The sequence below is a fragment of the Oncorhynchus nerka genome, linkage group LG14 (assembly GCF_034236695.1).
Source record: "Oncorhynchus nerka isolate Pitt River linkage group LG14, Oner_Uvic_2.0, whole genome shotgun sequence".
Lineage (NCBI taxonomy): Eukaryota > Metazoa > Chordata > Actinopteri > Salmoniformes > Salmonidae > Oncorhynchus > Oncorhynchus nerka.
This window is the reverse complement of record NC_088409.1, coordinates 57234264-57246763: the sequence shown is the minus strand read 5'-3', so window position 1 is coordinate 57246763 and position 12500 is coordinate 57234264. Positions and strand designations below refer to the sequence as shown.

At 48.2% G+C, this 12500-nt stretch overlaps 1 pseudogene; it reads left to right on the top strand.

Moving 5' to 3' along the window:
- The window catches only part of LOC115142267 (cell adhesion molecule DSCAML1-like), a 97142-nt pseudogene that overhangs the window by 41915 nt on the left and 42727 nt on the right, over positions 1 to 12500 (top strand).

Genomic DNA, 12500 nt, shown 5'->3' with positions numbered 1-12500 from the left:
TCTCTCTCTCCCTCTCCCTCTCTCTCTCTCTCTCTCCCTCTCTCCCTCTCTCCATCTCTCTCAGTAAGAGGCTCAGTTATGACACGTGTGTCTGTTCCAAGGAGACATGCCAGAATGCTACATTGGAGTGAGAACGAGTTGTTGCCAGGGACTCTCAAACCCAGCAGTAACACACACTCTGCTAGCAGTAACACACACTCTGCTAGCAGTAACACGCACTCTGCTAGCAGTAACACGCACTCTGCTAGCAGTAACACGCACTCTGCTAGCAGTAACACGCACTCTGCTAGCAGTAACACACACTCTGCTAGCAGTAACACACACTCTGCTAGCAGTAACACACACTCTGCTAGCAGTAACACACACTCATACTGATCCACATACGATGATACACTCGATCGCAGTAACTTACACTAAAACAAAAGTACCCCCCCCACCCACACACATGCACACTTTCAACAGAAACTCACTCAATATTGACTGACAGATGATACACTCAAATTGCGATAGCAAACACCAAACAGCACTTTCACACAGACACACAGACACAGACTTACACACATTTGAATGTGTGTGTGTGTGTGTGTGTGTGTGTGTGTGTGTGTGTGTGTGTGTAAGAGACCCAACACACACTGAGAGAGACAGAGAGGGGGAGAGGGAGACAGAGAGGGGGAGAGAGAGAGAGAGAGAGAGAGAGAGAGACAGAGACAGAGCGAGAGGTTAAGTGTTAATATTTCAGTAACAGTATATTAGTGTACTCGTACTAAATAAAGCCAACACTCTCCCGATGAACGCATCCCACCTCACTTTCTCTCCAGTCTGTCATCCCTCCATCTCTGTGTCACCATCCACCTGTTTGTCTCTCACCATCGGCCCTCTCTGGGTCTTCTAGCCCTGTTGCCCATGGTAACATACCCATCATGCCTTGTGTTTCCTCTTTCATTCTCTCCGCCATCCTCAAACTGACTGTGGATGCATCCCAACTGGCCCTCTATTCCCTATATAATGTCCTACTTTTGACCAGAGACTATAGGGGGCCATTTGGTACCCAGCCTGTGTTGATACAGATGTAGGATCATAATTGGATCAGTCTTCTGTTGCTGAGAAATGTCCACTCAACGGGAAATGCAAGCTTGTGATGTATTCAAGGCTTAGAAAGGCTTCTAGCATGTACTTCTATGGGAAGACTACAAATTGTAATTAATCTAGAAGCTAAAATCACCTAGGATGCCCTAAGATAGTCAGGATATTGCAACAGAAATGCATTACAAAAATTACGTAGGTTTTATTCACATCAAAACACTGGAAATAAACGCACGCACGCACGCACGCACACACACACACACACACACACACACATAGATTAGATTGAAATGGGACAAGGCATTCTAACCCCCTATCCATCCATACCCCCTACACCCTATCCTTTCCTCCCCTCTTTCCCTCCCTCCCTTTTCTCCACAACCTCATCTGATGATCTCCCTCTTTCCCCCCTCTTTCTCTTCACTACCCTCTGACTACCCCATATCTCTCTCTTCCTCTCCCTCTCTCTCTCTCTCTCTCTCTCTCTCCCTCCCGCTCCCTCTCTCTCCCTCTCCTCTCTCTCTCTCTCTCTCTCTCTCTCTCTCTCTCTCTCTCTCTCAGGTTCTCCCAGGATCAGGGATATGCGTAACATCACGGCGGTGGCTGGGAGGAACACCTTTATAAACTGCCGCGTGATTGGCTATCCCTACTACTCAATCAAGTGGTACAAGGAGGGACTTCTGCTGCCCGACAACCATCGTCAGGTGGGTTCATTTTTGTACAAAAACCAGAGCAACAAGAAAAAACCCTAACTAACAACAACAATATTCACCTCCGCATGTTGCTACATGTACAAACCCATGAAATAACCCAAAATACACTCTATTCCCTTCACAATGCTTCTTGGCCAGAGCCCTGTAGACCCTGGTAAAAAGTAGTGTACTATATTAGGAGTTGGGTGCCATTTGGGATGCTGTCCACCGTACAAATCAGGTGCCTATGTAAACTATTAAAGTGCTAGTATTCGCATGGTCAGGGAATCTTAATCTTAATCCTGATCTTAATCTTAATCTTGATATTGCTCTTGATCTTTTTCTTGATCTCAGGTGGTGTATGAGAATGGTACTCTGAAGCTAAGTGACGTTCAGAAGGTCTTGGACGAGGGGGCGTACCTCTGCAGCGTGCTCATCCAACCACAGATCTTCATCAGCCAGACCGTCTACGTCCAGGTCAAAGGTCAGAGGTCACTTGCTCTACAGGAAGTGGGGTGGGTTGGTAGTTTACGTGTGTGTTCAGTTGTAAGGACAAGTGTCGCTCTGTATGCTTGTGGCTGTCTGTGTTTACTGGAAGCGGTACCTGTGACTGAGTGAGTTTGTGTTCGAATGAATGTGTGGGAGAACGTGGGAGTGAAAGAGAGAGTGAGAGAGTGAGAGAAAGAGAGGGAGAGAGTGAGAGAGTGAGAGAAAGAGAGAGTGAGAGAGTGAGAGAAAGAGAGAGTGAGAGAAAGAGAGAGAGAGAGAGTGAGAGAAAGAGAGAGTGAGAGAGTGAGAGAAAGAGAGAAAGAGAGGGAGATAGTGAGAGAGTGAGAGAAAGAGAGAGTGAGAGAGTGAGAGAAAGAGAGAGTGAGAGAGTGAGAGAGAGAGTGAGAGAAAGAGAGAGTGAGAGAGTGAGAGAGTGAGAGAAAGAGAGAGTGAGAGAGTGAGAGAGTGAGAGAAAGAGAGAGAGAGTGAGAGAGTGAGAGAAAAGAGAGAGAGAGAGAGAGAGAGAGAAAGAGAGAGTGAGAGAGTGAGAGAGTGAGAGAAAGAGAGAGTGAGAGAGTGAGAGAGTGAGAGAGTGAGAGAAAGAGAGAGAGTGCACGCGTTGCCTCTAATAACCTCTGATTAAGGGCCTGAAGTGGCCTCCTGCACCCTCTCAACCACTCAGCAATTACACAATGCAAGAGTGCTATTGTGCTGATATATATATTTATTTATGTTGGTGTGTGTGTGTGTGTGTATGTGTGCGTGTGCCCATGCGTGTGCGTGTGTGTGTGTGTGTGTCAGAGCACAGGGTTAAGACTGTACTGCTTGTGTGTTACCTGTTTGATGGTGTGTTGATGAGGTTGAATGTGTGCTTGTCAACAGGAAGACTGAAGGGTGTGTCATCTGATGTGTGTGTGTGTGTGTGTGTGTGTTTATGTGTATGTGTGTGTGTGCGTCTCGTCATTTCTCTGATTTAATTAGATACATTTTAACGAGGCCCAAATTAAATCCCCCAGATGTCTCAGCTCGACGTCCCCCCCTCCAATTTCTTGCCCCCCCCTCCTACTGTGGTCACCATGGCAACGCCATTCTTCCCCCTGCCGATTGGGCCCTAATTAGAGCAGCTATTATGGGCTGGAGAGGAGAGGAGAGGGTTGGGGAGCCGGGGAGACGGTGGATTCCAGGATTAGACTGACTGGAGATCACAGGGAAGGTTACTCACCATAAACTACCAACCAGCCCACCACCCAGTCTGAATTAGTCAATCTCTCTCTCTCTCTACCTCTCTCTCTCTCTCTCTCTCTCTCTCTCTCTACTCTCTCTCTCTCTCTCTCTCTCTCTCTCTCTCTCTCTCTCTACCTCTCTCTCTCTCTCTCTCTCTCTCTCTCTCTCTCTCTCTCTCTCTCTCTCTCTCTCTCTCTCTCTCTCTCTCTCTCTACCTCTCTACCTCTCTCTACCTCTCTACTCTCTCTCTCTCTCTCTCTCTCTACCTCTCTCTCTCTACCTCTCTCCCTCTACCTCTCTCCCTCTACCTCTCTACCTCTCTACCTCTCTCTCTCCCTCTCTCTCTCCCTCTACCTCTCTACCTCTCTCCTCTCTCTCTCTCCCTCTCTCCTCTCTCCCTCTCTCCCTCTCTCTCTCTACCTCTACCTCTACCTCTCTCTACCTCTCTCTCTCTACCTCTCTACTCCTCTCTCTCATATGTATGTATCTGCTTTCCTCCCTTTCTGTTGCTCCCTTTTTTAAAAACCTTTCCCTCTCCTCTTATTCTATCTCTCTCTCCCTCCTGTTTTCCGTCTCTCAGTGCCCCCTCTGATCCAACCCTTTGACTTCCCCCCCACCTCCATTGGGAAGCTCATGTACATCGCCTGCGTGGTGTCGTCTGGCGACATGCCCATCCACATCACCTGGCGTAAGGACGGCCAGGAGGTCGCGCCCTCATCCGGCGTCAACATCGAGACCAAGGAGTACATGAGCTCGCTGCAGATCGGCAAAGTGTCGCTCAAGCACAACGGCAACTACACCTGCATCGCTAGCAACGACGCCGCCACCGTCAGCTCTGAGAGGCAGCTCACTGTCACAGGTGAGACAGGGCCGGTTGACTGACAGACCGACTGACAGACTGACAGACAGACAGACAGACAGACCCGCCGTCAGGCTCCAAGTTTCATCTTCTCCGTCCCCTCCCTACAGTGCCTCCTCAGTTTGTGGTCCAGCCCAATAACCAGGACGGGATCTATGGCAAGGCGGGGGTCCTCAACTGCTCCGTGGACGGATACCCGCCTCCAAAAGTCATGTGGAAGCACGCCAAAGGTACCCATCCCCACCGGTCGATTTACGGCATTTGCCAGTACTGTTCACTCTAGCCATGTATATATAATATAGCTGGTATATGACCTTGACACTCACCGCTCAACCCCTCCGTAGGTGTAGGGAACCCCCAGCAGTACCACCCAGTGCCTCTGACCGGTCGGATCCAGATCATGGGGAACGGCTCCCTGCTGATTCGTCACGTCCTGGAGGAGGACCGGGGCTACTACCTCTGTCAGGCCTCCAACGGCGTGGGCTCCGACATCAGCAAGAGCATGGTCCTGACGGTCAAGAGTGAGTCTGACCCGCAAGCTTGACCACACACTCTAAACCACACACACATACTGGGTGGGCTCCGACATCAGCTAGAGCATGGTACTGACAGTCAGGAGTGAGTCTGACCCGCAACTGGAGCACGGCCACACTTTCCCAACCACACACGAGGGCGAAAGTTAGCCTAGCGGTAACAGCGTCGGGCCAGTAAACGAAAGGTCGCTTTGTTTGAATACCTGAGCCGACAAGGTGAACGATCTGTAAACGTGCCCTTGGGCGAGGCACTTAACCCTCGTTTGGCCCAGGAGTGCTGAACTACTAAGGCTGACCGTATAAAGGAACACATTCGACCGCACCTACCTGGTTCATGTGGCAGTAAAAACACACCGCGCTCTCAACCACACACGTGCTGGGCGAGTTTGACCAGCAAGCTGACCACGCAGTGAGGGACATAAACAAGGTACTTGGTCACTTATCAAAGAAAATGAGTTAATAAAACTAAGGATTGTTACTCCTCTGGGTTCAACAAAGGGGTTTATTTGTTTTAGCTTCATTTAACCAGGCAAGTCAGTTAAGAACAAATTCTTATTTTACAATGACGCCCTACCCCCGGCCAAACTGTGCGCCGCCGTATGGATTCGAACCAGGGACTGTTGCGCCACTAGGGAGCCCTAAGGTTTAATATACCTTAATGGTATAAAGGTCACGGCTTTGTATTGTATCCCACTTAAGATGGCTGCCGTGTTGGGGAGCACTCTGCTGGGGAACACTCTGCTGGGGAACACTCTGCTGGGGAACACTCTACTGGGGAACACTCTGCTGGGGAACACTCTGCTGGGGAACACTCTACTGGGGAACACTCTGCTGGGGAACACTGTGCCGGGGAACACTGTGCTGGGGAAAACTGTGCTGGGGAACACTCTGCTGGGGAACACTGTGTTGGGGAACACTCTGCTGGGGAACACTGTGTTGGGGAACACTCTGCTGGGGAACACTCTGCTGGGGAACACTCTGCTGGGGAACACTGTGTTGGGGAACACTCTGCTGGGGAACACTCTGCTGGGGAACTCTCTGCTGGGGAACACTCTGCTGGGGAACACTCTGCTGGGGAACACTCTGCTGGGGAGAACTCTGCTGGGGAACACTCTGCTGGGGAACACTGTGAGCCTAGTGTATCAGTCTTCACAGAGAGAGAGTGACCGTGGACAGACAGATGATACAGGAGAGGGGAGGAGAGGAGAGGAGAGGAGAGGAGAGGAGAGTAGAGGAGAGAGAGAGAGAGAGAGAGAGAGAGAGAGAGAGAGAGAGAGAGAGAGAGAGAGAGAGAGAGGAGAGAGAGAGGAGGGAGAGAGAGAGAGAGATTGATTTTATGACTGTAGGGATCAGTCTTCAAAAAACACTTTGTCTTTAATCATTATCTGCAATCAATCTGTCCAACCTGCACTGGCCTTCAGTGACTTTAGCATCTACAAACACACACACTCACACACCTTTGCCCTCGTGGTGTAGATAAACTGCTCTTGCCGTGTATGTTAGCCTCTGAGGCCTCTGGCCTGTATCTAGCCATAAATAGCAGACTGTCCTCCTACAGCAACTTTACAGGCAGCAGAGAGGTTTCCCACTTACTCACTACCTGACTTTATCTTGCTCTCACTCGTTGTTGCTCTAGCTCTCTCCTCTCCTTCGCTCACTTGCTGTGTATGTGTCTCACTCTGTCTCTCTGTCTCTCTCTCTCTCTCTCTCTCTCTCTCTCTCTCGGTCTGAGACGGTGTTAGTGTTATTGATTGAACCGTTCCTCTCCTCTGCCTCCCTCAATTCTGTCCGTTTCACTCGGCAGAGAGAGGGAGGAAAGGAGAGAGGGAAGGATGAATAAGTGATGAAAACAAAACAGCGGATCTCCCCTCAGATCGATTGTGTCTGTGTGCATGCACGTGTGTGTGTGTGTGTGTGTGTGTGTGTGTGTGTGTGTGTGTGTGTGTGTGTGTGTGTGTGTGTGTGTGTGTGTGTGTGTGTGTGTGTGTGTGTGTGTGTGTGTGTGTGTGTGTGTGTGTGTGTGTGTGTGTGTGTGTGTGTGTGTGTGTGTGTGTGTGTGTGTGTGTGTGTGTGTGTGTGTGTGTGAGGAGTAAGGGAAGAGCTGAAGAGGATGGTGTGTGAGTGATTGAAGAGGTGGAGAGGGGGATAGATAGAGTGAATACCCTTCTGGGTGCTCATTCACACAGTCCCCGTCATACAGAATACAAGAGAAGAAGGTGTGCAGTTCTTAACATTGGCCATAGGTCTACTTTACTGGAATGCTACTTTTTATTTTGTATTTTTTTTATTTCACCTTTATTTTACCAGGTAGGCTAGTTGAGAACAAGTTCTCATTTACAACTGCGACCTGGCCAAGATAAAGCATAGCAGTGTGAACAGACAGCAACACAGAGTTACACATGGAGTAAACAATTAACAAGTCAATAACACAGTAGAAAAAAATATATTAAAAAATTTAAAGAGTCTATATACATTGTGTGCAAAAGGCATGAGGAGGTAGGCGAATAATTACAATTTAGCAGATTAACACTGGAGTGATAAATGATCAGATGGTCATGTGCAGGTAGAGATACTGGTGTGAAAAAGAGAAGAAAAGTAAATAAATAAAAGCAGTATGGGGATGAGGTAGGTAAATTGGGTGGGCTATTTACCGATGGACTATGTACAGCTGCAGCGATCGGTTAGCTGCTCAGATAGCAGATGTTTGAAGTTGGTGAGGGAGATAAAAGTCTCCAACTTCAACGATTTTTGCTATTCGTTCCATTCACAGGCAGCAGAGAACTGGAAGGAAAGGCGGCCGAATGAGGTGTTGGCTTTAGGGATGATCAGTGAGATACACCTGCTGGAGCGTGTGCTACGGGTGGGTGTTGCCATTATGGCCAGTGAACTGAGATAAGGCGGAGCTGTACCTAGCATGGACTTGTAGATGACCTGGAGACAGTGGGTCTGGCGACGAATATGTAGCGAGGGCCAGCCGACTAGAGCATAAAGGTCGCAGTGGTGGGTGGTATAAGGTGCCCTAGTAACAAAGCGGATGGCACTGTGATAAACTGCATCCAGTTTGCTGAGTAGAGTATTGGAACCCATTTTGTAGATGACATCGCCGAAGTCGAGGATCGGTAGGATAGTCAGTTTTACTAGGGTAAGTTTGGTATGAGTCTGGAAGGAGAGTTTACAGTCTAGCCAGACACCTAGGTACTTATAGATGTCCACATATTCTAGGTCGGAACCATCCAGGATGGTGATGCTAGTCAGGCGTGCGGGTGTAGACAGCGAATGGTTGAAAAGCATGCATTTGGTTTTACTAGCGTTTAAGAGCAGTTGGAGGCCACAGAAGGAGTGTTGTAATTGCATTGAAGCTCGTTTGGAGATTAGATAGCACAGTGTCCTAGGAAGGGCCAGAATGGTGTCGTCTGCGTAGAGGTGGATCAGGGAATCGCCCGCAGCAAGAGAAACATCATTGATATATACAGAGAAAAGAGTCGGCCCGAGAATTGAACCCTGTGGCACCCCCATAGAGACTGCCAGAGGACCGGACAACATGCCCTCCGATTTGACACACTGAACTATGTCTGCAAAGTAGTTGGAGAACCAGGCAAGGCAGTCATTAGAAAAACCGAGGCTACTGAGTCTGCCGATAAGAATATGGTGATTGACAGAGTCGAAAGCCTTGGTCAGGTCGATGAAGACGGCTGCACAGTACTGTCTTTTATCGATGGCAGTTATGATATCGTTTAGTACCTTGAGCGTGGCTGAGGTGCACCCGTGACCGGCTCGGAAACCAGATTGCACAGCGGAGAAGGTACGGTGGGATTCGAGATGGTCAGTGATCTGTTTGTTGACTTGGCTTTCGAAGACCTTAGATAGGCAGGGCAGGATGGATATAGGTCTGTAACAGTTTTTGTCTAGGGGGATGACCCCTTTGAAGAGGGGGATGACCGCGGCAGCTTTCCAGATGATATGAAAGAGAGGTTGAACAGGCTGGTAATAGGGGTTGCGACAATAGGGGTTGCGACAATGGCGGCGGATAGTTTCAGAAATAGAGGGTCCAGATTGTCAAGCCCAGCTGATTTGTACGGGTCCAGGTTTTGCAGCTCTTTCAGAACATCTGCTATCTGGATTTGGGTAAAGGAGAAGCTGGGGAGTCTTGGGCGAGTAGCTGCGGGGGGGGGGGGGTGGAGCTGTTGGCCGAGGTTGGAGTAGCCAGGCGGAAGGCATGGCCAGCCGTTGAGAAATGCTTGTTGAAGTTTTCGATTATCATGGATTTATCGGTGGTGACCGTGTTACCTAGCCTCAGTGCAGTGGGCAGCTGGGAGGAGGTGCTCTTGTTCTCCATGGACTTTACAGTGTCCCAGAACTTTTTGGAGTTAGAGCTACAGGACACAAATTTCTGCTTGAAAAAGCTGGCCTTTGCTTTCCTGACTGACTGCGTGTATTGGTTCCTGACTTCCCTGAACAGTTGCATATCGCGGGGACTATTCGATGCTATTGCAGTCCGCCACAGAATGTTTTTGTGCTGGTCGAGGGCAGTCAGGTCTGGAGTGAACCATGGGCTATATCTGTTCTTAGTTCTGCATTTTATGAACGGAGCATGCTTATATAAGATGGTGAAGAAGTTACTTTTAAAGAATGACCAGGTATCCTCAACTGACGGGATGAGGTCAATATCCTTCCAGGATTCCTTCCAGGCCAGGTCGATTAGAAAGGCCTGCTAGTGTTTTAGGGAGCGTTTGACAGTGATTAGGGGTGGTCGTTTGACTGCGGACCCATAGCGGATACAGGCAATGAGGCAGTGATCGCTGACATCCTGATTGAAGACAGCGGAGGTGTATTTGGAGGGCCAGTTGGTCAGGATAACATCTATGAGGGTGCCCTTGCTTACAGATTTAAGGTTGTACCTGGTGGGTTCCTTTATGATTTGTGTGAGATTGAGGCCATCTAGCTTAGATTGTAGGACTGCCGGGGTGTTAAGCATATCCCAGTTTAGGTCACCTAACAGAACAAACTCTGAAGCTAGATGGGGGGCGATCAATTCACAAATGGTGTCCAGGGAAAGTATGACATTACTTTGCAGGCTATATCTGCAGTAGACTGCAACTCCTCCCCCTTCTATCTTGACAGAAAATGTTATAGTTGAGTATGGAAATCTCAGAAATGTTGGTGGCCTTCCTGAGCCAGTATTCAGACACAGCAAGGACATCAGGGTTGGCAGAGTGTGCTAAAGCAGTGAGTAAAATTAACTTAGGGAGGAGGCTTCTGATGTTGGCATGCATGAAACCAAGGATTTTTCGATCACAGAAGTCAACAAATGAGGGTGCCTGCAGACATGCAGGGCCTAGGTTTACCTCCACATCACCTGCGGAACAGAGGAGGAGTAGAATGAGGGTGCGGCTAAAGGCTATCAAAACTGGTCACCTAGAGCGTTGGGGACAAAGAATAAAAGGAGAAGATTTCTGGGCGTGGTAGAATATATTCGGGGCATAATGCGCAGACAGGGGTATGGTGGGGTGCGGGTACAGCAGAGGTAAGCCCAGGCACTATGTGATGATAAGAGAGGTTGTATCTCTGGACATGCTGGTTGTAATGGGTGAGGTCACCGCATGTGTGGGAGGTGGGACAAAGGAGGTATCAGAGGTACGAAGAGTGGAACAAGGGGGTCCATTGTAAACTAAAACAATGATAACTAACCTGAACAACAGTATACAACGCATATTGAAATTTGAGAGAGACATACAGCGAGACATAAAGTAATTGCAGGTGTCGATTGGGAGAGCTAGCTAAAACAGGTGAGACAACAACAGCAAATCAGCGAACACAACAACAGCAGGTAAAATGGCGATGACTAGGCAGAGAGGGTCGGATTAACTACACACAGAGCCTGAGTGTGCGGCTGGGGCCAACAGATTTTTAAAAAATAAACAGAATGGAGTACCGTGATTAATGGACAGTCCAGCAGGCGTCAGCTATGTAGCCAAGTGATCACAGTGTCAAGGGGGCAGCAGTAGATGGAACAGGGGAGCCCCACTACGCTAGCGACACAGCGTTTAAAGTTAGTAGCGTCTGCTCCGACGGAGGCCGGATGAAGGCACAGCGGATGGAGTATTCGTTGGCAGACCAGTCGTGGTGGTGCGGCGGGGCGCCGTGTCGACAGAGAATTCAAGCCAGATGGCGAAAGAGGTATTGTGGAATTTAGTTTGCTAGCCGGGAGATGTGCCTGGCTCACGGCTAACTGCTGCTAGCTTCGTGGCAGTGGCATTAGCCACTATATCCAATCGGTAGCAGCGGTGATCTGGTGCCAAGGTCCAGAGTTTACAGCAAGGATCCGGTGGAGTTTTGGGCTCTAGCCGTGTATGAGTGGGGTTCGGGTGAACAGCTGAGTAGGCCGGGAGGTGGGCCTCAGGGAATAGCTTCGGTACTAGGTGCCACGGTGAGTGAAATCTAGCTGTGAAGTAGTGGTCCAGGGATTACGGCAGGAATCCGGCGTTGTTGTGGAGAGACAGTCCGTAATCAGTAGACAAGCGATATTGGCAGACAGGCGAGTATTATCCAGGCTAAAAACAGGGCTGGTATCTGTGCAGAAGGTAAAAGCCACTAGCAGTGGCTAACAATGACTAAATAGCTTGTAGCTAATTAGCTGGTTAGCTTCTGGAGATTCTTGAATGTGTTCTAAAATTGAAAATAATAGCGATTCCGTATCACATTTGGGTGAGGCAGGTTACCGGAAGGTATAATCGAATAAAAAATCGAGAAGAGATTGAAAATAAATTGAAATATATATACAAAAAAATATGAAAAAATACAAAAGTACACGAGAGGACAAAACAAACACGTCTTCACTGCTACGCCATCTTGGAAGCTGCTTTATCGTGCAGAGATACTTTATCGTTTCCCAAAACCATAAACGTCATCTTTAGCGCTAAGATCGTTGTTCCTCCATTGCCTAATGGACTAAAACTTTTACCGCAGTGGGCTAAATCAGGGCCACACAAAGTGATTCTTGGTAGTCTTAAACTAATCTACTTTGAAAGAAAAGTAAACACCTCACACACATGGTTATGGGCTTATAAAAAAGAATATACCTGTACCGTGTCGGATATTGCATCCCATTATTACACGTTATATACATCACAGAAGACTGAAATATAGCAAAAACTGAGATTTGCAAGATATTTTGAAAAATAAAATCAAAACAATGTCACGGAATGAAGGGTGCGTGACAGTTTTCCTTGGGTTGGGTTTATTTTCATCATGCCCAAAGCTGGCAGCACCCAAGTAATCGTCAATGTGGAGCGCAGATGCATGTGACCCGATCATAATTCCCAACAATGACCATGGTTAATTTTGTGAGACTTTGGAAATCCCCATGGGTCTAGTTAGGGGCCATCAGTAAATTACACAACGTACATGGGCCAATGTTTTCAAAGTTCAAAAGCTCCACATTTCAATGACTGAAAAACTTCAAACCAATGATAAATTGTAGAAATTCATATTCAAACATTGAAAGCATTTAATTCATGAGGAAACTAAAAGGTGTGCAACATGAAAATATTGTCCCATTTACGTTGTGGAATATATTGACGGTCCCTAACTAGCCCCACAGATAGGCTATCCAACGTCAAA